Source organism: Leptonychotes weddellii, chromosome 9, assembly GCF_054177405.1.
Source record: "Leptonychotes weddellii isolate Sample4059 chromosome 9, ASM5417740v2, whole genome shotgun sequence".
NCBI lineage: Eukaryota > Metazoa > Chordata > Mammalia > Carnivora > Phocidae > Leptonychotes > Leptonychotes weddellii.
In genome coordinates this window covers 38,153,932-38,178,766 of record NC_138377.1, presented here as the reverse complement: position 1 = coordinate 38,178,766, position 24,835 = coordinate 38,153,932, and positions in this window count along the sequence as shown.

The following is a 24,835-nucleotide window of genomic DNA, read 5'->3' as shown; positions in this document are numbered from 1 at the left end:
AAAAGAAACTCCCCGGTTATTAGCATGGTTAATCAAAGTCAAGTTTGAAGTTGCCAAAGACATCAGAATCGCAGAAATCGCAGCACCTCTTGGAATACTAGCATTTAGAAAAAGCACTGAGGGTTTCTTTTCTTTCTTCTCTTTTCCCCTCCCTTCTCTTCCTCCTCTCTTCCTCCATCCCGTCTTCCTTTCTTCTTTTATCTCTTTTAAGGACTATCAAAAAAGTAGCAAAAGGAAATTTGTGATTTGTGATAATAAATATGGAATAAGCAGCTTGGCCATGGAAAAAAGTGTAAGCAGTTTCAGAGAGAATAGCCTAGTCCCTCATCCTCTGGTCTACTTTTTCCTAGCCAAGTGTAGTTTTCATGACACATATACAGAAAGAGTAACAGAGAGTATGAACTTTCATTTTCCAAACTCAAAATCAACTTTCCATTCAATTGTGACCTGTTTAAGAGGGCTTAATCTGGAAGATATGTATGATTACGACTATATATATATATATAGTCTGATTACAGCAAAATAGAGCAATGTTCAAATTCTGAATGTAAAGTTCTTTCCGAACTGTAAGTTTAAGACTTTGAATCAGACCGGTACATTTAATTGTTCTCGATTCGTTTTGGAAGACTTACAAAAGCCACCTTAAAACGTTCCTTGCTTAAGAAGACATGTCAAGTTACAGATATGAATTTACGTGAAGGGGGTGATGATGTCTGAAAGACTTAAAAAACTGCTTTTGAGGTTTAATACATTTACTGTCAAGTGACTGTTCCTCTTCTCAGGGGCAGGAAATAGGTCTGACAAATCTTAAAAGGCACAAGGGTAACAGAGAAAAGTTTTCTTGCCTTCAGTATCATCCAACTGCGTGGAGGAGGTTTTTGCAATGAAAGGAAGAGTGATTTTTTTTTTCATTTCTCCTAGAAATGTATTATAACTTAAAACAAAAACATCTTTCCAAGACTTTTGGTGGTCCTCAAAGTATTTGTCAGTTTTGTTTTTAGAAAATCTCATTAATATTCTGTGTAGTCAGTCCAAACGACTGAAATTAAATGTTTGTTTTTTTAACAGTCTCTTTCCTTTAGCAGAAAATCTGCCCAGTGGCTCTCACCCAGTGCCAGGGTTTCACACGTTATCAAGAAGCCATTGTCTTGGGACAATCACCCCTCCCCCCCAAAAAAGAAATAGCCGCTAAACAGCAATCCACCCAAACTCTGTTTGGGCCAATTTTCTTAATGTTTCAGCAAGGCTTAATCTGTTGGCATAAGTGTTTAGTCCCATTAACAGCTAAAGTCACAGAGTCCACAACTCACTGTGCTGACAGTAAACAAGGAATTTGAGGAATGGCTTTTAAACAATGACTAAGCCTCAAGCCATTTTGTCTTCAGATGCTGTGAAACTTGTCCACGCCAGAGTTGCTTCCTTGCTGCAGCTCTACTTTTATTTAAAACGCATCTCCCTCCCACCGCCTTTGCTCTGTGCTGATAAGATGCGGTTTGCTAACTTCCCTGTCCTCTGATTGGCCCCTAAGGACCCACATGATCATGAAGATAAGACGCGCTATTATTTTTTAGAAGGACACGCTGTGGTAAAAACTGGGAAATGGATGAGTTTGCCCACACTGGATTTCTTTGCAGAGAACCCCACTCAGTCCCAGGTAGGACATGTCCTTTGGGTAGGAGCAGGGATTTCTTGACCTCTATTCTAGTCTACTGAGCCCAGGAAACAGGGAGATATGTGCATGAATGGACCTCCTCATGATAGAAATGATCCCTCAAGGGACGTCAAAGCATAATATTCACCAGAAGTGGCTCATTCTTCTCTTTAAATATCTAACTTCAGGGTACCTGGCTGGCTTAGTTAGTGGAACATGCAACTCTTGATCTCGGGGTTGTGAGTTCGAGACCCACATTGGGTGTAGAGAGTACCTAAAAATAAAATCTTAAAATAATAAATAAATAAATAAATAAATAAATAAATAAATAAATAAATAAATGTCTGACTTCATTTTGAAGGCTCTTTTCAATGTTTTCATCAGCAGATCTGTCCTATTAGTTCCCAGATGGCATTCTGTATGCCTCACTTACGCTATAAGCAAGAGCCAACAGCTTCGCTTTTTTTTTTTTTTAAGATCTTATTTATTTATTTGACAGAGAGTGAGATAATGAGAGCAGGAACACAAGCAGGGAGAGTGGGAGAGGGAGAAACAGGCTTCCCGCTGAGCCAGGAGCCCGATGAGGGACTCGATCCCAGGACCCTGAGATCGTGACACAAGCCGAAGGCACATGCTTAACGACTGAGCCACCCAGGCGCCCAACAGCTTCGCTTCTTTTTCCCACTCCCCATCCTTTTGCTCTCTTACCATCACCCCCATTGCCACCCAGGACTTACAAACAATAACAAAGGAGAGTATTCTCTGCTTCTAGATCTTCATACGATTCCAGGATTAAGGAGATTCCCAAGGGATCCAGGCTCCACTTTGCGGGCTTTTTCACCTCGTGATCTTTTTAATGTGAGCTCACATCTCCTACTTGGCCAACAATAACACCAGTTCTTTCCCTGAACCTACCACTTCCCTCTGAAATATCACACACAAGATATTCAGACCCTCTCATGCGTGCTGTCCAGGGCTGCTGAATAGAAAGGGGTTACATTAGGAGTGTGGTATTCTATCGGCTGAGGTTGGACTTGTAAACAAAGGGGGTAAGGAGAAAGACTGTAAATGAAGAAGTTGACATAGCTGGTAGGGAATTTTGAAACTCCTTTCTCAATCTCTGTCAAATTAAAAAGCATACAAAGTAAGAGGCAGAAAGAGAGCAAGGAAAGTGAGGTAGTGATATATTTCTTTAACCTTTCAACAATGTTTAGCAAATGCCTACTCTATGTCAGACACTATATACTGTATGTACTAGGGGCTGGGGATATAGGGATGGTGAGATGTATTTACCTATCTGTAGTCTGGGAGGGAAAGCAGACTAGAATATCAGTTGTTATTAGCCAGAGTGTTAAGGTGCTTTGGGAACCCGACTCTAGAGGAGAGGCACCTAAGTTATCTGGAAGTGGGGTATGCTGGGGGTTAGGGATGAAGGCTGCTCAAAGGAGAGGGTGCTTTAGATGGGCACTGAAAGGTACAAGGCAACCACTAAGCACATGGGGGTGGGAGGTTGCAGGGATGCAAGGTACAATGAGGAGAGGGGTGTCCCAGGATAACAAAAAAAACCCCACATGCCAAAGGCCAGAGATACAATGTATTCAGATACTGTAAGCTTCCTGGTATGACTAGAGATTAATGTGGACAAGAGTAAGTAGAGTCCTAACTCTTAACTTGTAGAAGCCTATAAGTCTATGAAATATAGCCATAACTTATTTCCATGTTTCATCTATTTTAATTTGGGGGAAATATTTAATATTCTAAGGTCTATGGTCTTACCCAGATAATACTACTGCATGTCTAAAAGTCTTGTGAATGTCAACTATGAGTCTTATCGCTAGAACCAAAAGTTATCTTCATAGTTACAGTTATCTTCAGTCCCTGCAGAGTCCCCCAACTCTAAGACTAGGCTGCTCCTTCTCAGAAGTCACCCATGAAACATTGATGCTGTCCAGGGTTCTGTCTCAACAGTGGTTGGACTTTACCCACTTTCTCTGGGCAATTTCAAGCACCTACATGCCTTCAACCAACACTATAAACCAGTAACTTCCAAATTGGTACCCCAATCCAGGTCTTCTTCTGAGCTCTTAATCCTTATTCCACTTGCTCACCTCAAATGCAACATGTTCAAGATTGGACTCTTCCTGGTACCAATCCATTTCTCCTCTTTCAGTCGCCATCTTGACTTGCCATCACCATCCATGTAAGGCTGGACATCTGGGGATGATCTTAGAATTTCCTCTTTCCCTTCATCGCTCATGCATCTAAATCCAATCTAGTCCATTCTATCTTTAAATAGCTTTTTCATCTTTCTTTTCCTCTCCATCTTGATTTACCATTACACTAGAGCAATTAAATTCAATTCAGTTCATCAACTATTTATTGAATGGCTACTGTCTGCTGTTTATCTAATTGATAGACCTGTGAGGAATTAGACTAGTGATGGATTACCATAACTGCAGATCTCCTTGCCTCCGTCTTCTCCCACATCTTCTATCCCATTACTGCCTGCTCAGGAATTTTCAATGGCTCTCATTGTGTAAAATCCAAATGTTCTAAAATATAAGGAGCTTTAAGATTGGCTCCTGATGTTCTGTTGAATATCACCTCTCCACACATTCTATAACAACCATTCTGAAGAGAGTGCAATGTATGGATGTATGCATGCATGTATTTCGTGAGCATACCAAATTCTGGCATATCTCTATGATATGTTGTTTCTCTGTCAGGAATACTGTAATAGACTCAAACAGCTTTTCTTCAACCTTAAGTCTCAGCACTTACGTTATCCCCCTATTCTTGATTCCCCTCAAACTTTACTCTTGTGATTCTACTCATAGACATCACCCTCCTTGTTCCCTTTATACCTTGTAAAAATGTCCTTTAAGCAATTTCTATATTGTATTGTAAATAATTTCCTTACAGGTCACAGCTCTCCCCTCACTGAACATTAACTCCCTGAGGGTGGGGTCTATGTGTGTGTCTGTTCATCTCCATACAGAAGCTGGAACACAATGGGTGCCCAATGTGTTGTTCAAACTTTTCTGCAGAGATCTTAAGTATGTATCTCAGGGCTTAAAGAGGAACTTTGGTTTCTGGGCAGGGATCTTGTGAGTGACCCAAGTGATCCAGCCCCGAGCTGCTCCTCAGCTACAGGGATATTGGGGCCTAAGCCCCACGTGTTCCCTGGGCACAAATACCTCATTTCCCTTCCAGGAACATCAGAGAGGGAGGGTTAGTGGAGTGTCACTCAGAGGGCAGTGTCTGCCATTGTCTCCCTCAGCCAATCCTCCAAGGGACATGGTCCATTTCTCCAAGGTCCTTCATCATGTGTCCTCTTGTTCCTCCCCCAGCTCAGCCAAGTGCAACAACTTCTGTTCCTCAGGATTTCTCACCTCTGTAGTCCTGTTCATATCCCTTTGCCTGGGGACTTGACTGGACTTGACAGGACTGCCTGGCTTTTGATTCTACTTATGCATTCATGTCCAATCATTCTTTAAGACTTATTCCCCAATGCCATTTTGTTTGCAAAGTTTTCTCTACACTCCAAATTGGAATTGATCCCTCCCCCTAAGAGCCTTCTGTTTCTACTTCACAGCATTAATTATATCTGCTTGTTACTATTTGCACCCTTTCTCCCAGCTGGTGAGACTCACTCATAATTGTTTTCACCCCTCAGAGCCTAGTACAGTTTCTTGCATCAAGTAGGGACTCAACCAGTTCAGGTCTCAGCTTCGATATTCGTTCTTCCAGGGAGCCCTCGTTAGTTTGGGTCATGTGTTCCTTGTATGTTCACGTTTAGCTTCCCATGTCACTCATTGGTTTGTCTGCTTTGGATGGCAGGGATTGTACTTCTCCTGTCCATTGATATTCCCAGTATCTAGCATAGGACTGACCTCAATAAACACTTGTTGAAAACAATGACTAAACAAAGCAAATATGGGTTGTTGAATATGGAGAGCTACAGAAGAATGAATCATCCTGGGGCCCAAGGAATGGCTGCCTTTTAATATATTTGATTGAGTGGCTCTGTGCCTTTATTTCACTCTCCTGAGGGATGTTGCAAAATGTCGGTTCTACCTTCAAAGCAAAGGAATATCCCATAGTTGGCTATCAGAGCTATCAAGGAGTCCTGGCTGACTGAGGAATGGATGTGGGGGTGGTGGGAAGTAGTTGGGGGGAATTGGTGGAGATGAAGCCATGGTAAGCCTCAAATCCCCAGCTCCTCTTCCTTTACCCATTGATAAAGGGCATGCCCTCCCCTCCAGATATTGCATGTATGTCCGTTCCCAACCTCTTACAGTTTAGGATGATGGGTTTTGATGGGTTGTAATGAGCTGAGGGAGGTCGTGATACTGTAGTCTTAGAATAGATTTCCCTGTCCTTAGAGCACGTCCTATTCTTCGCAGACTCAACCATAGCTACCCCTCAGCCAAAGAGCTTCGGGAAGGGTGGAGGGTTTATCTGGGCTGGGGTGGGAGTTGGCGGGGGGTGGGAGGCAGCGTCCAGGCTCAGTTGGACAGGGAGTCACTTCAGGATGAGGAATTATTTTTTTTCTTTGCAATTTTAAAGGTTATTTAAATTTTGTAGTCATCCTACTCTGTTCATCATTCTTCAAGGAGTGAGATTCCTTTTCCTAGCTCAGCAGTAAGCCTTCAAACTTCACATACACAATTTTCACCCCAAATGGGAAAAAATAGGCCATATTCAAAACTGGAAAGGAAAATTCATCATAAAACCTTCTTAAGAGCTGTATTATTAAAGTTACCATCATTTGGTTGGATATTATCAAGGCAAAAAAATTAAGGTAGAGATTGTGAACACTGCTGTTCTCTTTTCCTCCCTTGCTTGTAAATGAATGTTTTTCAGCCTTCCCCATCCATCTTCATTAACATTGTGAGCAATTTGTATTGGCCTGCAATGCAGCATCTCTACATTGTGTGAATGTATGTGATGTTCTGGAAATGGGCAATTTAATATGAAAAGCACACCATATCTCAGATTTTTAAAAAATTTTCTAAACAGTAATTTCTGCTAGGAATTATTCCATGATTTGTGCATAATTTCATGCAGATGGTTATTTAAATATAAATAGGGAAACGTGTCCTTTAATACTGTGCCTGCCTCTACTTAGGTTGGCATTCCTACATTTTAAAATAGTGCCATAAATAAAAGATAAAAAACATCTCTAAGCCACACACTAGTCAGAAGGTAATTGTGCCTGTTTGTTAATTGTCATTTGAGTGCCCTCCAATTAACTTTCTTAATATTTTCCAGTTTCTTTAAAAAGAAACTTAAATGGGTCTTTTTGTGAAATGTGTTTACAGTGTAATGAAAAACCTCTTTGTTTACCTAATTAAGACTCCACTCTCCCCGTAGTAAAAACAGAACTCTCTTCTTTGGTGACCAACCCACTTTCCTGCTCTGCAAATGCTAACTTGGGTCCCTAAACTAACATGAGAGTGGTTGGGGTTTGAAGCCATGTACACACACATGGATGAGGGCCTGATCCAGCCGTTTTATAATTCACATGTATCTTTTGCAAAAAATGCCACACAGTTGTTGGCCTTGAAAAAGTTTTGTTATAATTAAAATAGACAACATGTGGGAAAATGTGCAATTAACCTTCTTTATTTGAATAAGATCTAATTTAGTGGCAGCGAGTGTAGAACTAAAGGTTTTATAAATGCCAGTCCAAATTATTGCTTAAATAAATATCCTACAACACTCTTAACCAAAAAATATGATCTTGAACAGTGGTAATGAGAACTTATAAAATGGAAAAAACCTATGAGTACTCTCCAGAGCTCCATCTTCTGTTCTGTTATTCTGTGTACTGGTTCCTTATCTGTTCTAGCTGAAGGGCTGTGGAGATTTTTCCAGACCAGATTTACTTCAATGACTGAGAGTTGGAAACTCATTCCTAAAGGTGGTATTTTCTTATCCCTAAAAGATATCTTGAGGCAAGAAGCAAAATAAGAAAAAAAGGTGAAGGGGTGTGTGTGTGTGTGTGTGTGTGAGCACACGCACACACGTGCATAAAGATTTATTGGACCTCTTGCTGCCAATTCTTGTGTTGCATTGACTCTCCCATCTACATCCCTGGCCTAGAACTTCTTTCCCTTTTGCATTTCCAAACTTCTTAATGGCAATATGGCATCTGCACTTGGAGATCTAAGTATGCTAATACTCAACAACTTATTTTCTGTCCTTGTCTCCCCTCCCCATTTCACCAGTGGGGTGAATACCTTGAAATTCAGTCTTGGAAGCGTTCTTTTCCTTTATTTTCATATCTGTTACCAGTTCAACCCTACAGACACTTCCTTTTAACAACTTCAGGACATTTCAGCAGTGTCTGTGCCTACCAGCAGAAGCAGACAGCGTCTTCATACATACCTTTTCGCCCCCCTTGCTCGCTCCCAAAGAATCCTGAAGTCGCTTATTGATTTTGAATACTGGAAAATCTCTAGGTGCAGACAGTGTCAGTCATTTCTTCTGTCTGAGCCTTGGTTCCCCCACTGGAAAACAAGAAGGTTAGACTTAATGAACTATTAATTCCTTCCCAGCTCTCTCATCCTATGTAGAGGTCTGGATTAAAACTTCCAACAAGGATGGTAGGGGCTTACGACAATTGCTGTCTATTGCGGGTCCTATTGACTCCATCTAGATCTTCCTGGGTTTCCCCGGGCATACGCTTCCCACCGTAATAACCCTGCAGGCCTAGAGGTAACTTGATAGTTTCAGTTCTGTCGAATGTGTGAAAGGCGCTAGTGTAATGTTGTTCAAAGGAACTCTAGTCAGATTACCTGGTTTTGAATCCAGCTTCATTACTTACCAGCTGCATGACCTTGAGCATGTTACTTGACCTTCCTGAATCTCAGTTGCCTCATCCATAAGGAGGGTATAATCATAATAGCATTTCATAAGGTTACAAAGACTAAACGAGGTCTTTGTTGTAAAGCCCTTAGAACAGTGCCTAGACCTTGGTTAGGACTCAAAAAATATTAGGCATTAAAATGCTATAGCTCTTCAGGGGCACCTGGCTGGCTCAGTCAGTAGAACATGCAACTCTTGATCTTGGGGTTGTGGGTTCAGGCCCTATGTTGGGCATAGAGTTTACTTAAAAACATTTTTTTTAAAGATTTTATTTATTAAAATATTTTTTTAAATAATAAAATGAAATAGCTCTTCTTTTCACATTATAGATTAATCAGTAAAACATACAAGAACATGTTAGACACAAATGGCTCATGATATTATCCTTTTTTAATTTTTTTGAACATTAGCTATAATGCTTGTAGAGCTATCCCTGATAGGGAGGTATGCTTTTATCACATTATAAAAAATTTATACGTGCTTATCTTATCTTCATCATAACAATTTCTACTTCTAAGAGCACAGAGTCTCCTCTTTCTTAATAGTGGAGTACATGTACAGTGTCAAAAAGCCAGTTGATTCAGTCATATAGAGGTAATGATCCATTTAGGAAAAAAAGTTATGCTGGGTCTATCTACAAAAAGTAGTTTAAAACATCCCAGTTGTATACATTAAAATGAACAAATATTTAAAAATAGGAACTATGCCATAATTACAAATTTAAAATGCCAAGTCTCTTTGTTCTTCCCTAATAAGAGGCACAAGGTTTGTTAGGCTAGAGTCATATTTAAATACCCATACTCTGGAGAATCTTATTTTTGTCTTTGAAGGCCTACCTAATCATAGTAATCGAAAATTCTTTTGCTAGTGATATTTAATGAATGTGTGGCACTGACTTGATGACATGTTATATTAAACAGCCCCTGCCATTATGGTGGTTAAACTTTAGAAGGGACATTATTAATGTCATAGAAAGATCAAGTAGGTTAATCTGAGCAACATGCTCACACCATGTACACAATGTAAAACGTATATGCAACATTCTGTATAAAAATATCACATTGCTAGTGATACATTGAGCAGCTAAAAATATTAAAGATCCTGTGAAGATTAGCAGTTGACATTTTGATTGATCACAAATTACTTTTCTTTAAAGCTCACACCTGATATTTAGAAAAATATTCGTCCTGTTTCTCTGTGTTTGATCTTCACAACATCTAAAATAGAAAGTGTGTCATCATCACCCACTCTTCCCCTCTTCCCTGCGTATCATTACCTTTGTGAATTCTCTGTTCCATGCTGGGTTTTCTCTCCGGGCCACACCCTTCTGTTCCCTGTTCACTGCTGACATCATGCTGCCCCAGGGTCCAGAATTACCTAAACTTCACTTTACAAGATGCCGCCCCACCCCACCCCGCATCTCAGTGCCACTGCGCTCAAGTCCTTAAACAAAACTCCTGAACCCACTTTCAGGTTACCCAGCAATGGATATTCTGTGTTTGCCTGACATAACCTTTCTCTGAATTCGACAGTTTGAGCTCTAGATTTAAGCGTCGTTCTCTTATTCCCCACACCGTGGAGAGCCATGTTTCCGAGGCTGGTCCCCTGAAGGGACGTCCAGATCTCTGATCTGTGTGGGTATAAGAGTATGTGCGCATTAGAAGGATCTGGGTGGTATGCCCTGAGCAGGAGGAAGACCACAAAACTTCTGTGAATAATTAAACAGCCAATGATTTGGGGACAACAAAACACAAGTTTGATTAAACTATGTCCCTGGAAAATTAAACTATGTCCCTGGAAAATTAGCGCAAGTCTTAGTGACCTAAGATTGTATGTATGTATGCATACACAGCCAGTTTCTGGCAGGCACTGACACCTCTGTCCATAAGTAAAAATTACAGAAATTATGAATTATAGAAATTACAAATGATAGAAGTTACAAGGACTTAAATAGAAAAGCGTGATCTTTAAAAAATATTGTTATGGTAATGGAAGAAAATAAAGAACGCCATCTCTAATTCATAATTTTTACAATAAATTTATTTTTATTCTTTCTTCCTTGCCATGTTGTTAATTGCACACGTAGTCTTCCATGGAGACATCACCAATGCAAACCAAAGTGGTCTTCCCGAAATAAAGACAACACAATTGAATTCTGTGTACTACCTAGGTCCGCAGTTGATTTGTAGCCAACAGGGAGCCATTTGACCAAAAATTTCAAACCCGAAAAAATATGAAAATAAAGAGCCAGAGCTGAGTTCTCTAATTCCAAGGAAAAGCACAATGAACACTTCCTCCAGTATCTTAAGGGTTGTCGAACTCGAAATAACTGCTTCCTACGGACCTAAGTGTCCACTGCGTCTTGTTAATAGCTAAAGTTAGCTAGTTTTTAAAATTATTGCTACAAAGATAAGCTAAGAGTGTCCTCAGAAAATATGAAATGAAGTTGAGTCAGAAGCGACGCTGGGGATGGGAGAGTATTTTGCGGGGGAAGGACCGCGGGACAGGGAGAGGCTATCCACAGGAGAGGGAATACAACGAAGGTAAGTCTTAAGGATTCAAAACCAAGAATCCGGAAGAACCCAAATTGGCATAACAACACCTCATCTGTTAAACAAAAACATCCGCTATCTCAAGAAATTTAAACAGAGATACATTCAGATAAAGCACTTCTACCTTTAGTGAATATTCTGTTAATTCTGAAAAACACACTTTTGGGAAAAAAACCATTCTTTTTCCCCCTCTGCTTTACCTGGGCTTCTCTAAAAGCCTGCATATCTGGAAATACAAGTAGATATCCATCCTGTGAAATATGAGTTGATTAGACAAATCTGCTTTGACCTACGAGCTGAATGTAAAACTGCCTAAATGTACAACTCTGAAGAGAAGAGAAGGGAGAGAGAAAGGCAGATAAAAGGGAAGGGATCCAAGACTTCCGTTTTCCTACTTGCAGATAAACATATTTAACACCTACGAATTACGAGGGAAGTTTTAGACAGCTTGAAGGAAGCCCCACAGAATTATTCACTAATAGACCCCAAATGCACATTTGACTGCCTTCAATTGCCCAATTACATTTTTAATTACCCAGTGCCTTCCACAGAGTAAAATGTTGTCATGTGAAAACCACACATTTCCTTTAAATTTCCCCCCAACGCCCCCCCCCGGCCGCCGCCGCCCCTGTTCAGGTTCAGAAAAGTTCTTCTACATTCATTTAATCCCGAATCTGATTTCATCGGTCTCAAATTTTGAACGTGTTCAACGACACAGTCTTTCCCTCTTAGAAAACCTGAGACAATGACAGGAATTCATAGTAAGTTTTCCCCCCCGTTCAACCAGGCATTTCTTGAGGGAATTGCAAAGGCTCTGCAAAGAAACAGTTAATATGTATGTATCTCCCTGAAATTGGCAACTGTCTTTTATTTCCTCTAATATTCTAGCCAAAGATCTGAGCTCATTTTTTTTTTTTTTCTGTCCATAGGCTCCAAAAAAAAAAAAAAAAGACTGTATTCTCGCTAATTATACATCCCGAAAAGACTTCGGTTCAGTGTAAGATGATCCTAGTGATATGCTAATCCTTTTTTCTGCTTGGTGCTGCCCGAAGCTTGTGGCTAACATTTTTTTCAACTGTATGACAATAAAAGTTCTGGCAACAAAAGAAATAAATGGGCAGCTAAAGAAGGTACAGCTCAAACACATGGCCGGCCGGCTCTCCCCTCTCCTTCTGGCTGCTCTTTTGTAGACTGCAGTTTGGTATCTTCCAGTCAATAGCTGAAATCCAGCCACCTTAGCAACTTAGTATGACACCCAAGCCCTCTCTCTTTACATTCATGAATAGTCAGCACCCAGCAGACAAAATAGAACTAATCTTTTTTGACAGAATTGTTCAATTTTGGAGGAAAAGCTTTTGAGTCTTCCACACATTTGCAGAATATGAGACAACAATGGCTGCAATCAAATTTTAAAAACAACAGTGGCCAACAGGGCTGGAAAAAAAGTCTCTTTGAATTAAACAGCACATTCAGTCAGTCCCAGTGGTCATCAACTTGGGGCAAACATTAATTTCAATACATGAGAGAGAGAGAGAGAGAGAGAGACAAACGGGGAGGGTACACCACGGCCCGCTCTGAGCTTCATGCAGTAATTCCTTCTGCTATGATACACGCATCATTTTTTTTTCCAGTTTCCTTTTTATTTTTCTTTTGTGGGGACTAATAAAATATTTCTCCCCTCTCTAAAATAATTTTGTTTGGGGGCAGGGGGCAACGAGTCTCAGTTTAAAATGCTTTTTTATCCAGCAGCCTTTTGTAGTCATTTGAAAGCAGTTTTACCATTTAGAAATCCTGGAATGTATCTGTCACTTCCAAGTCTAACATGGGCTAAAAATGAAATTTCTCTCCACGCCCACCCCCACCCCTCTCTCTTAATGTGGCTAACATTTTTAATACAAGGCATCACTCTGCCTTTGGAGACAATATGAACAAGAAGAAAAATCTCCCCACTTCATGGCAAAAACAGAAGTTAGTGACATGGTCCATGCAGCTGCAACATTGCATTTAAAATTCAGTTTCCTCATAGGAAGAGGGCTAATCCTGCCCCCGTAATTCCCTACAGCCAAAATGTGCCCCCTCCCCTAGTGACAGTGCAAATGCAAAGACACTAGCACGCTTATCTTGCCTAACCAGATGGCCGACTTGGATCAATGCACACACGCCACGATCAATGGGAGAGATAAAGAATTAGGAAAAGAGTGGTACATGCTCCCAGAAAGCTTGTACACCGCATAATTATTTTATGATTCCACACATGGCTACATGTGATACTGGAGTCGAGAAGGAAAGGATAATTAGAGTGCTAGGAAGAATTTTGTCGGAGACTACACTTTGTCTGTCAGCACTTCCCACTCGAGCAAACTCACCGCCCTTATCGGAAAGTGAATTTAGAAAACATGAGCAAAAATGTCAGGGAAGGTATTTCCATTTTTGCCAGGTCCTGTCACGTCCCAAAGTTTAGTTCAAAGCCCGAGGAGGCTTGCTGGGATTTGGCTATGCCTCTCATCGGGAGCCACCGCCGGTTCCCCAGCCAAGGAGACCCACCAGATAATATAGTTGGATGTGAGGCAGGCTGTCAGGAGGAAGAATTTGGTCTCCAAGTGATTCAGTCAAGTCCATTCAGTAAAATAGAGCGGGAAGAGGCATCCCCTTAATTTCTGTTTTCTGATTGGCTAACCGAAGCCGTGTTTTTGAGCAGGTTAGTTACCCACGGCCAGCTAGGGGGGAAAAATATGGCCCTACATCCCCGTTAACCACCCAGGTTATAAGGCGAGTATACGAAGGGGCTGAAGCTGGCACGGTGCCGTTTCATTCTGAATTCAGACCAAGATCATAAACCAGAACAATAAACTGCTGCAATCCTCCACTGTGGCAGTGTGCTAATCAGAGGAAAAGACAATGTTCCTTCAGCTCCTAGCACACGACGAGCGCTTAATAAATCATTATACTGTCGTCACAGGTAGCAACGATCATGTTTTACCCTATACTAGTCCGATGTTGTATTCTTTCATCACCTTGTATTGGATGCAGTTAGAAGTAGTATTAGGGTCTCCTTTGGATTTAAGACTCAGCTTGCATGCTAATTAAAACCTTCAGTGAACTTTTTCCTCCATTTCTTCTGTAAAGAGAGACGGGAACTGGAATCTTGAATTAGACACGGCTCTACATCCCTATCAACCTCACAAAACCTGGGGGTGAGCTAGTCCTTCTAAGTAGTCTCTTACATCCAAAATAGAGTGAACATTCAAAATCCAAATAATTAAAATTACTATAGTTTGATTCTGAAGGATAAATAAACTATAGTCTGGGTAAAAATTCAGAGGGAAAAGAAAGAAATGTTGGCAATTGTAAAGAGCCGTAGTCGACCTCTTTCTAAGTAATTTTAGTTAGGTTAAATGTGATGCTCTGGATTTTTACATGATTCGGTTGTTCTCCGGGATGTTCTTTGTAGAATTGTTTTGTCATCTCTGCCCTGAACGTTTCTTTCCTCCACCTCAGCACAAAGCGGACAGCTATATATAACTAGCACTTAGCTTCGCTGCCCATAATCAGATTTAGAGAAAGATCCTGGGTTCGGGGATATGATGCATATGATCACACCTATTTTTAGTTCAAAACCCTTAAAAGGCAAGACTATCATTTTACCATTTAGGGCTTACTCCCATTTCCCTGAGCCTCCAAAAAATGAATGCAAACAGGCCATGCCCTTCCAGCAATGTAACAGATTCACTGAGGTCTCCTTCTGCTGTAAATCCACATGCACTTTCTGTCCATGTACTTTCTGTCCTGTAGCTGAGTTCCTAGAGAGCAAAAGAAGCCTCTGGTGTGAGGGAGGGGAGAAATTCATGAGTCCTAACTGGAGCATTTGAGGAGAAAGAGCCTGTGAGTTTTCTCCGAGGGCGGGGCTGAGATGGGCTCCACTTTGGGCTGGAGACAAGGCTGACAGCTGGACCTGAGACCCACCATTAAGCTGGATGCCCCGGAAAGCTGGGGTGCTTTCAGCTTCAGCAGTACCTCTGGCTTCCTGTAAAAGCAAACCCAAATCCTGTCTGCAGTAAAGCATCATCAAGTTAGACCCCCAGGTTTTCAAGGGATTAAGATTTAATGAAATAGAAACTTCCAATCAGAGACCACTGATGACACAAGAAAATAATCTTCTATAAGTGAGAGTCAGTGGAAACAATGAACAGCATTAGATCTTTCGGGACTAAATGATCAGAATTTATCAGATACAGAATACAAAATAAATAGGTATGAAATATTTTTAAAAATTAAAGTTGGAATTGCTAAAACGAGTCAACAATAAGAGACTATCAAAAATGGCAAGACAGGTTGGAAAAGAACCAAATAGTATTTTTATTTTTTTTTAATTTATTGAGGAATAATTTACAGACAATACATTGCACTCATTTAAAGTGTACAATCAATGAATTTTGACATATGTATACACAGTGAAACTATCACCACAAGCAAGATACAGAATGTTCCATCAACCTCGAATGTTTCCTCATGTCCCTTTGCAATTGATTCCTCCTTCCACCGCTGCCCCAGGCGGCCACTGATTTGGTTTGTGTTGGTATCACTACTTTACATCTTCTAGAATTTTATACAAATGAAATCGTACATTAAAAACATTTTTGGGTCTGGCTGTGACTCAGCAGAATGATTTTGAGATGCGCCCACTTTCTTGTGCATATCAAAAGGTCATTTGTTTTTATTACCACTGTTTGGATACCACATTTTATTTATCCATTCTTCAATTAATGGACATCTGGGTTGTTTCCAGTTTTTGGCTCTTGCGATTAAAGATGCAATGAACAGCCACATAAAAGTCTTTGTGCGGACACATATTTTCATTACTTTTGGGAAACGTCTAGTAGTGAAATGACTGGGTCATATGATAGGTGCATGCTTAACTTTTTAAAAACTGCCAAAAAGTTTTCTAAAGTGATCGTACCATTTTATATTCTCACCAGCAGAGTATGAGATTTCCAGTTACACAACATCCTCTGCAAGACATGATATGGTCAGCCTTGGTAATGTAAGCCATTATAATGAGTATTTAGTAGTGTCTCATTGTGGCTTTCATTTGCATTTCCCTACCTGAATGATATGCTTACTCACCATTCTTCTTTTATTTTTAATTTTAATTTAATTTTATTTTTAAGTAAACGTTACTCCTAAGGTGGGGCTTGAACTCACAACCCTGAGATCAAGAGTCATATGTTCTACCAATTGAGTCAGCCAGGCACCCCAACCATTCTTATATCTTGTTTTGTGAAGTGTTTGCTCAAATTTTTTGCCCATTTAAGAAAAAAAAAATTTTTTTTTGCTTATATTGACTTGCAAGAGTTCTTTATTTTTCCTGGATAGAAGTTTTTGTCTGTGTTTCATTTTGGGTTAATCTTAGTGTATGATGTAAGATAAAAGTCTATGTTTTCTTCCCTCATACGTATATCCAATTCTAGTGTCATTTGTTGAAAAAGACTTTTCCTTTCCCTATTAGATTTTCTTGGCAACTTTGTTGAAACATTAACCAAATATGTGTGGGTCTGTTTTGGACTCTTTATTCTTTTTTTTTTTTTTCTCTTTTTTTTTTTTATTCTTATGTTAATCCCCATACATTACATCATTAGTTCTAGATGAAGTGTTCCATGATTCATTGTTCGTGCACAACACCCAGTGCTCCATGCAGAACGTGCCCTCCTCAATACCCACCACCAGGCCAACCCATCCTCCCACCCCCCTCCCCTCTAGAACCCTCAGTTTGTTTTTCAGAGTCGGACTCTTTATTCTGCAGATCTATGTGTGTACCTTTCATCAATACCACACTGATGGCATTGATTTTTATAATTTTATAGTAAGCTGAAACTAGGTAGTGATATCCTCCCATTTTGTTATTTAAAAAAAATTGCTTAGGCTATTCCAAAACACTTGCATTTTCTTACGCTTTTAAATCAGTTTGCCAATTTCTATAAGATTGTCTACTGGGATTTTGATTGGTATTATTTTCAGTCTATTAATCATTTTGGAGATAGTTGACATTTTAAGAATACTAAGTCTTTCAACTGATGACCATGGTATATGTTTTCACTTACTTAGGACTTTAAAATTTTCCCTTAGTAATGTTCTGCAATTTTTAATGTAGAGATCTTTTTCGTGTAGAGGCCTGAGGATTTTATATGTAAATATTTTTTGGTTTTGGACGTTATTGTAAATGGAATTGATTTTTATTTATTTTTAAAAATATTTATTTATTTTAGAGGGAGAGAGAGAAAAAAATAAGAGAGAGAGAATCTCTAGCAGACAACCTGCTGAGTGTGGAGCCTGACGTGGGGCTTCATCTCACAACCCTGGGATCATGACCTGAGCCAAAATCAAGAGTTGGATGCTTAACTGACTGAGCCACTCAGGACTGATTTTTAAAATTTACTTTTCCAATTGCTGTGGCCAGTATATAAATATATAATTGATTTTATTATATTAACATTTTTATCTTGTGATCTTACTAAATTTACTTATTTGTTCTCATAGTTGTATTTTAGATTCCTTAAGATTTTCTATATAAATAGTCATATCTCCAGCAAATAAACATTTTATTTTTTCCTATCCAATATTTATGACTTTTATGTATTTGTCTTGCCTTATGGCAATGGCTAGGACCTCCCTTGCTCCCAAACAGTGTTGAATAGAAGTGGTGAGAGCAAGCATCTGTGCAATGATCCCAGTCTTAGGGGGAAAGCATTCAACTCCTTACCACTAGGTATGTTCGCTGTAGGTTTTTCATGGATACCCCTTGTCAGATTGAAGAATTTCCCTTTTCCTATTTTGCTGAGTTTTTTTAAATCATAAATTGATGTTGAATCATGTCAAAAGCTTTTTCTGACTCTACATAAATTATTATATAGTTTTTTCCCTTTATCATATTAATAAGGTGATTCTGTTTATATGCTTGATTTTATGTATTAAAACTACTTTGTAGTTAGTTCTGGGATAAACCCACCTTGGTCATAATGTATTCATTTTTAAATATATTGTTGAATATTATTCACTAATATTTTGTTAAGAATATTTGCTCTATGTTTATGAGGGTCATAGGTTCATTATTTTCCTTTTTTTTTTTTTTTTTGGTAGTGTCCTTGTCATCTTTGGTAGTAGGCTATGATATCTGTATAGTAGTGTGCTTATTTACTAACTCTCTACATATTTTTTATGAACCTGACAAGTGCTTAAGTCTGTTTCAAAATATAAAAGATATGGTCTCTTAAAGGAATTGGTCCTCAGGTGAGAGAATGTGTCATTAAAGGTTCTGCTCAGGGGCGCCTGGGTGGCTCAGTCATTAAGCGTCTGCCTTGGGCTCGGGTCATGATCCCAGAGTCCTGGGATCGAGCCCCGCATCAGGCTCCCTGCTCCAGGGGAAGCCTGCTTCTCCCTCTCCCACTCCCCCTGCTTGTGTTCCCTCTCTCGCTGTGTCTCTCTCTGTCAAATAAATAAATAAAATCTTTAAAAAAAAAACAGTTAAAAAAAAAAAAAAGGTTCTGCTCAAATGTCGACAGAGAGGCCCTTCCCTGACTACTCTGTCTAATGGAGTACCATCTGTCCAACAGCCTTAGTTTCTTACCATATTTTATTTTTCTTTGTAGCACTCATCACTACTAATGTACTACATGTTCATTTGTTTATTTGCTTACGGTCTATTTCCCCCACTAGTATGTAAACTCCATGAGAAAAGCGTTCCCACCTTTTTTCCTCATCTTGACTCTTGGCTACTTGTCTAGGATGGATTCTGGTAGATTTCCTCAAACATTTAAAATCTGGAGAAAGACCTCAAGGAAAACAGAGACTGGCTTTCCAACTGAAATGAGACACACAAGATTGTGTGTTCCGGAGTCAGGCTACTTAGATTTGAATCCTGGCTTCACCATTTACTACCTAGACAAACTTAGGCAAATTACTGCATCACTTTTTGCTTCAGCTTTTTAATCCAATCTAAAATATGATAATAATAGCACCTAACTCATAGGGTTGTTGTAAGAAATAAGTAAACTGATACACGTGAAACATTTTAAGAAGGGCCTGACATATAATAAATGACCTCTAAATGTTTATAAAGTAAGTAGTACGCATATCCTTGGAATCAGAAATGATTATTTAATGCTCTTATACCATGCATTTTAAAAAAGTAATCTCTAGGGGCGCCTCGGTGGCTCAGTCGTCAAGCGTCTGCCTTCGGCTCAGGCCATGATCCCAGGGTCCTGGGATCGAGCCCCGCATCGGGCTCCCTGCTCCGTGGGAAGCCTGCTTCTCCCTCTCCTATTCCCCCTGCTTGTATTCCCTCTCTCGCTGTGTCTTTCTCTGCCAAATAAATAAATAAAATCTTTAAAAAAAAAAAAAAAGTAATCTCTACACCCAATGTGGGGCATGAGCTCACAACCCTGAGATCAAGAGTTGCAAGTTCTACTGACTGAGTCAGCCAGGCACCCCTACCGTGTATTCTTTTGCTGCACTCATGGCAATCTTACCTTCTGTGTTGTCATTTTGATGATTCTCCCTGTCTATGCCTCAGTTCTAGAGTTGTAGTCCTTCCACTAATCAGGAGAGCAGGTTGCACTATAATTTCATTTCGGATAGGATGCCCTCTTTAAGCCATGCCTGAGTGGTGCATTTAAGGTTACCCCAGTCCAGATGTCCTACTGCAATGAAATCTGAATGAGGTTCTTTGACAAATAAACTGTTGGAAAATATCTGAATAACCCTGTAGAGGAATTTATATACAGAATTATCGCAGTTAACTTAGACGGACAATGGTCTTATTTCAATAAGAATTCTCCTTCCCTAGAGAGTGGATCTATAGCCACACACAACTGAGTCCCACCCCACTGTTTTTCCAGTTCTCATCTGCTTTGTCCTTTTCTGTCCTGACCTGAGTTGTCCTCTTCTTAGGTCCCTTGTTGTCCTAGGTGAGCAGTTGACATCTCCTGCTGGGGCACTCCCTGTAGCTGCCCAGAGGTTACGGGGCTTTACTGACTCCCTCTGTGAATTGTTCAATGTCTTTTTATAGTACAGAAGTTTGTTACCCTAACAGAAAAAAAAAAAGTTCTCTGTTACCGCTGCTTTTTCCACTTCCACTGTTTTGCCATACGCATTCCATACAATGCTAGGCTTCTTTCTCTTAGCCTGTCAATGCCACCCAATGCTGAACAGGAAACAACTCTTACGCAGTGGGGGAGACTGCCTAAGTCCATTTCAGATAGAGCTATTATGCATACTCTCTTCTCCAGAACTCTACAACAGAGCCTTTCCGTGGTTTTTTCCCTTTTCCACTTTGGAGTGACCTGCCTGGATACAGTGAAAGAACTAGAATCAAAGATGTTATCCAGCAGTAAAATGCTATCTACTTCTTTACTGACTTTTGGTTAATAATAATTTGTATTAAATTTGTGAAAAAAAAAAAAAAAAAGTCACAGCCAACATTTACCAAAAGTTAAATCACCCAGTGTTTGCTCCCACCATAACACATGGGAATACAGGGTAGACCAGTTGGTTACACTAGGCTTAAATTGCTGCTATCACACCCCCTGTTCTGGGAGGCTTAGAAAATCTTGGGTCACCAGTCCTTTTGACTTCTCTGAACATTTACCAACAACTTCAGGAAAACATCTTGTCATACGACCATCCTTAAAGATATGGTCCTTAGAAGACCAATTTAATTTGTTATTTTTTTTTAATGTAGTATGTATATATTTATTTGGGTAGTTCTTTACAAATGTTCTTTTTTTAAAGATTTATTTATTATTCATTTATCTTATTTTTAAAGATTTTATTTATTTATTTGAGAGAGCGCAAGAGAGCGAGAGAGCATGAGAGGGGGGAGGGTCAGAGGGAGAAGCAGGCTCCCGCTGAGCAAGGAGCCCGATGTGGGACTCAATCCCAGGGCCCTGGGATCATGACCTGAGCCGAAGGCAGACGCTTAACCGACTGAGCCACCCAGGTACCCCTGCTAAATGCTTTAAATGCATTATTTCACCTAATCCTCAGTATCACCTTTCCTAACTTATTCCAAAATAACTTGCATATATTATCTCTTTGTAGGTAAGGAATCTGAGCTTTAGAGACATTAGGTAATTGGCTACAGGAAGCAGCTGAGCCAGGCTTTGAGTCCACCTCTGGCTGACTCGAGAGCCCGCACTCTTGGCTACCACATATAATGAGTCAGATGGTAGCTACTTTGTTTACTGAGAACCCACTCTGTGCCTGGAGCTTCACAAGTTTCACAAATAACTCATTTAATACTTGTTATGCTATAAAGCCAGTTTTGCCTCTCGTTCTACAGATGGAGAAATTAAGGCAAGAGATTAAATGTGACCTTCCGGTCGGACTGCCTCCATGGGTCTTCAACCTTGCGCTTAGAAGGACTCAGGGCTGGTTTAGTGCCCTGCTGTTGCCATCTCGAAATTCTTAAGCATCTTTGAAGAAGATATATATTTGTATTGAGTCCCACAGATCAAGCGGCCAGTCCTGCTTTCTAACTTTTTCCCACCTCACTGCACTTCCACGGACTGTGATATGAAAGCCAAAGTGAGGGGGCCACTTTCTTCTCTGAAGGCAACACTAGAAGCCTTCTGCCTTAAGGATTCTAGAAACAGAAGGCCACACATTAATGTTTGCAAGGGCTGCCTAATGACAGGACCATCTTAGAAAATGAATGGAATGGTGATAGAGTTGGAGTTGGAAATAAACACTGATGCTGCCTTCTGTTAAGTACTCTTTCAAGGAAGGGAAATTCAGGTCAATGCCTTCAGAGTGTTCATGGCAACGGTGTCATAGATTTACTATCAAAGAATAGGTGTCCTGATCTATATATATACCATACCTGGACACTACCACCCTGCCCAGTAGAACTTTAGAGAAAGAAAGCCAAACAGATAAGAAAATAAATGTTTATCATGGCATTGTGGCCAAGATGCTGGCTTAATTTCATGTGTATTGTACGGTAAGGACTTGCAATGGGGTGAGTTTAATATAGGTAGGGAAAAAGCACATAATCACTATTAAACCTTGGCACACAACACCAAGAATACCTCCAAACAGAAGAAATCATCAGAGCACGGCCCATCTGTCTTTATCTCTTGATTCGTCATAGGTACCCTTCTTTTCCCTTACCACAGGCAGCTTCTGTTCAGATGGCAGGAAATACGGCTGCTGCCTACAAGGCTCACATCCCTGCAGCATGCAACCAAAATGGAAAGGAGACCATCTCTTCCCCAGCCTCCCTATAGCAAATTGCTTGGAAAGGTTCTGATTGGCCTTACTTGGGACAATACTAATGCATTAGACCAATCAATGTGAACAAGGGAATAGGGATGCTGTGATTGGACAGTCCTGGGTCGTGTACCCACCTATATGAAGCCAGGTGGACACTCTGATCGGCAGATAGGATTGTTCCATTTATTTGATTTTCATTGCTTATCTGAAATTCACATTTAGCTGGGCGTTCTCTATTGTATCTGATACCTCTGCCTGAACCACAAGCAAGAGAGCAGGAGCGGTTCCCAATAGAAGGGAGGGTTGTGGGCTAACAAGAATAATACTTGCTGAGGACAGCATTCAGCTCAGCTCCTGTTGGTTTCATACCTGAGCCCAAAAGGCTAGGTGTCAGTCCCAAATTCTAGAGGAAAATGCTGAGTTCCAGTTTCCATTGCCCCATTTTCAGGGTCACACCCTTCACTTGAGAGGTAACATAGCCCTTGATGCTCCACATTGATTATGTCTGTCCCCACTGACTTCTATGTTCAAAAGCTATTGAAATTCTCCTTAAAATTTAAGTTCGTTTCTCTAGTGGAATGAATATTAATGAATCCAACCTAATCACAATACTTACGCCATTTATACATTTGGGTTCGTTATGTTGAAAGTTCACTATGAAGGCTAGTTATTTATTTATTTTCTTTTACAAACTAAAATATACTTTTTGAAAATGTTGAACAATTTTTCCCCCCAAAGGCCTATACAGTCTAATCCTGTTGCAGAATTAATCTATTTAATTGAAAAATATTTAAGGGAACTCTAGCCAATGGCTCAGATAATGCAAACAATATCAAATAGAATTAAATTATTGTACAAAAGGAAAATTTGGATGGCCCCCTGCAATATGTTGAAATGTAATTTACTCTTGAAAACCAGGCTCAAGCATTTTGACCTGAAGGTGTATTTAAAAATGAAGATAAAAAATTTCTCTTTCTTCCTCTCTCAATCTTCTGGCAGTCCTTTAGCCCTCCCTTGGATTCTCATCCTCATGTAAAACATGATAATAATGTAGGAAAAAAGTCTAGGACAGCACTGTCCAACTGAAATAAAAGAAAGCCAAATAATAAATTTAAAATTTTCCAGTAGTCACATTTAAAAAAGTAAAAGGAAACAGATGAAAGTAATTTTAACAGTATATTTTATTTAACCTAATGTATTTAAATTTTTGTCATTTTAACATGTAATCACTATAAAATTATTGAGGACATATTTTATATTCTTTTCATATTTATAATGCACCTCAATTTGGCCACTAATTTAATTGGGAATATTTGATCTGTATTTAGCTTTCACAAAATTTATAGTTGAAAGAGTAGATTCATATATCCAAGTTGTTCCAAAAATACTTAATAATTTTCTTTTTTTTTTTTTAAAGATTTTATTTATTTATTTGACAGAGAGAGAGACAGCGAGAGAGGGAACACAAGCAGAGAAGTGGGAGAGGGAGAAGCAGGCTTCCCGCGGAGCAGGGAGCCTGATGTGGGGCTCGATCCCAGGACCCTGGGATCATGACCTGAGCCGAAGGCAGACGCTTAACGACTGAGCCACCCAGGTGCCCCTGAAAAATACTTAATAATTTTCTAACACCTGGGATGCCTGGGTGGCTCAGACCGTTAAGCGTCTCAGTGTCCTGGGATCGAGTCCCACGTCGGGCTCCCTGCTCAGCGGGGAGCCTGCTTCTCCCTCTGCCCCTGCCACTCCTCCTGCTTGTGCTCTCTTTCTCTATCTCTCTGACCAATAAATAAATAAAATCTTAAAAAAAAATTTTTTTTCTAACACCTGAATTGAGTTTCATTTCAGATGTATCAGTCAGGGTCCATTTAGGAGACAAACCACATCAGTCTTTGAACAGGGAGAATTTACTTCAAAGAATTGTTAGCTATACAAAATTATTAATTTGGTAACTAAACAGGCTAAGTGAGAGAGAGAAAGAGTGAGAACTATATGCTCTCGTGGACATAGCAGCTGCAGGAAGCAGTGACCACGACCAGACCTGGGGAAACAAAAGGAAGAGATTGGAATTAATAAAGCTTAGGAACTTAAAATTGGGGCCTTATGGAGATAAAACTCAGCCCTTAGAGAAAGAAGCAGTGCTTACGTCGTGTGGCGTCAGCATTTGGAGAATTTTGAATTAGTGGTAGTAAAACTTTTGTATACATTTCCAAACATTGTAAGACGAGTCAGTACATTTTTACATGGCTGCTGAAAGAAGTCTAAACTTATTTTATCCTAGACATAAATTAAAAGCATTAAGCTGATGAAGAGGTGGACTGGAAAGGTTATTAAAATTTTCATGGTAGGAAGAGAAAACCCCCCAAATCGACTTCTTGGATTTTAGTCATTGACAAATGATCACCTCTTCCAGGGATTAGCGAACTATGGGGTGGGGGGCAAATTCGGTCTGCTCCCTGTTTGTATAAATAAAGTTTTATTGGAACACAGCCATGCTCAT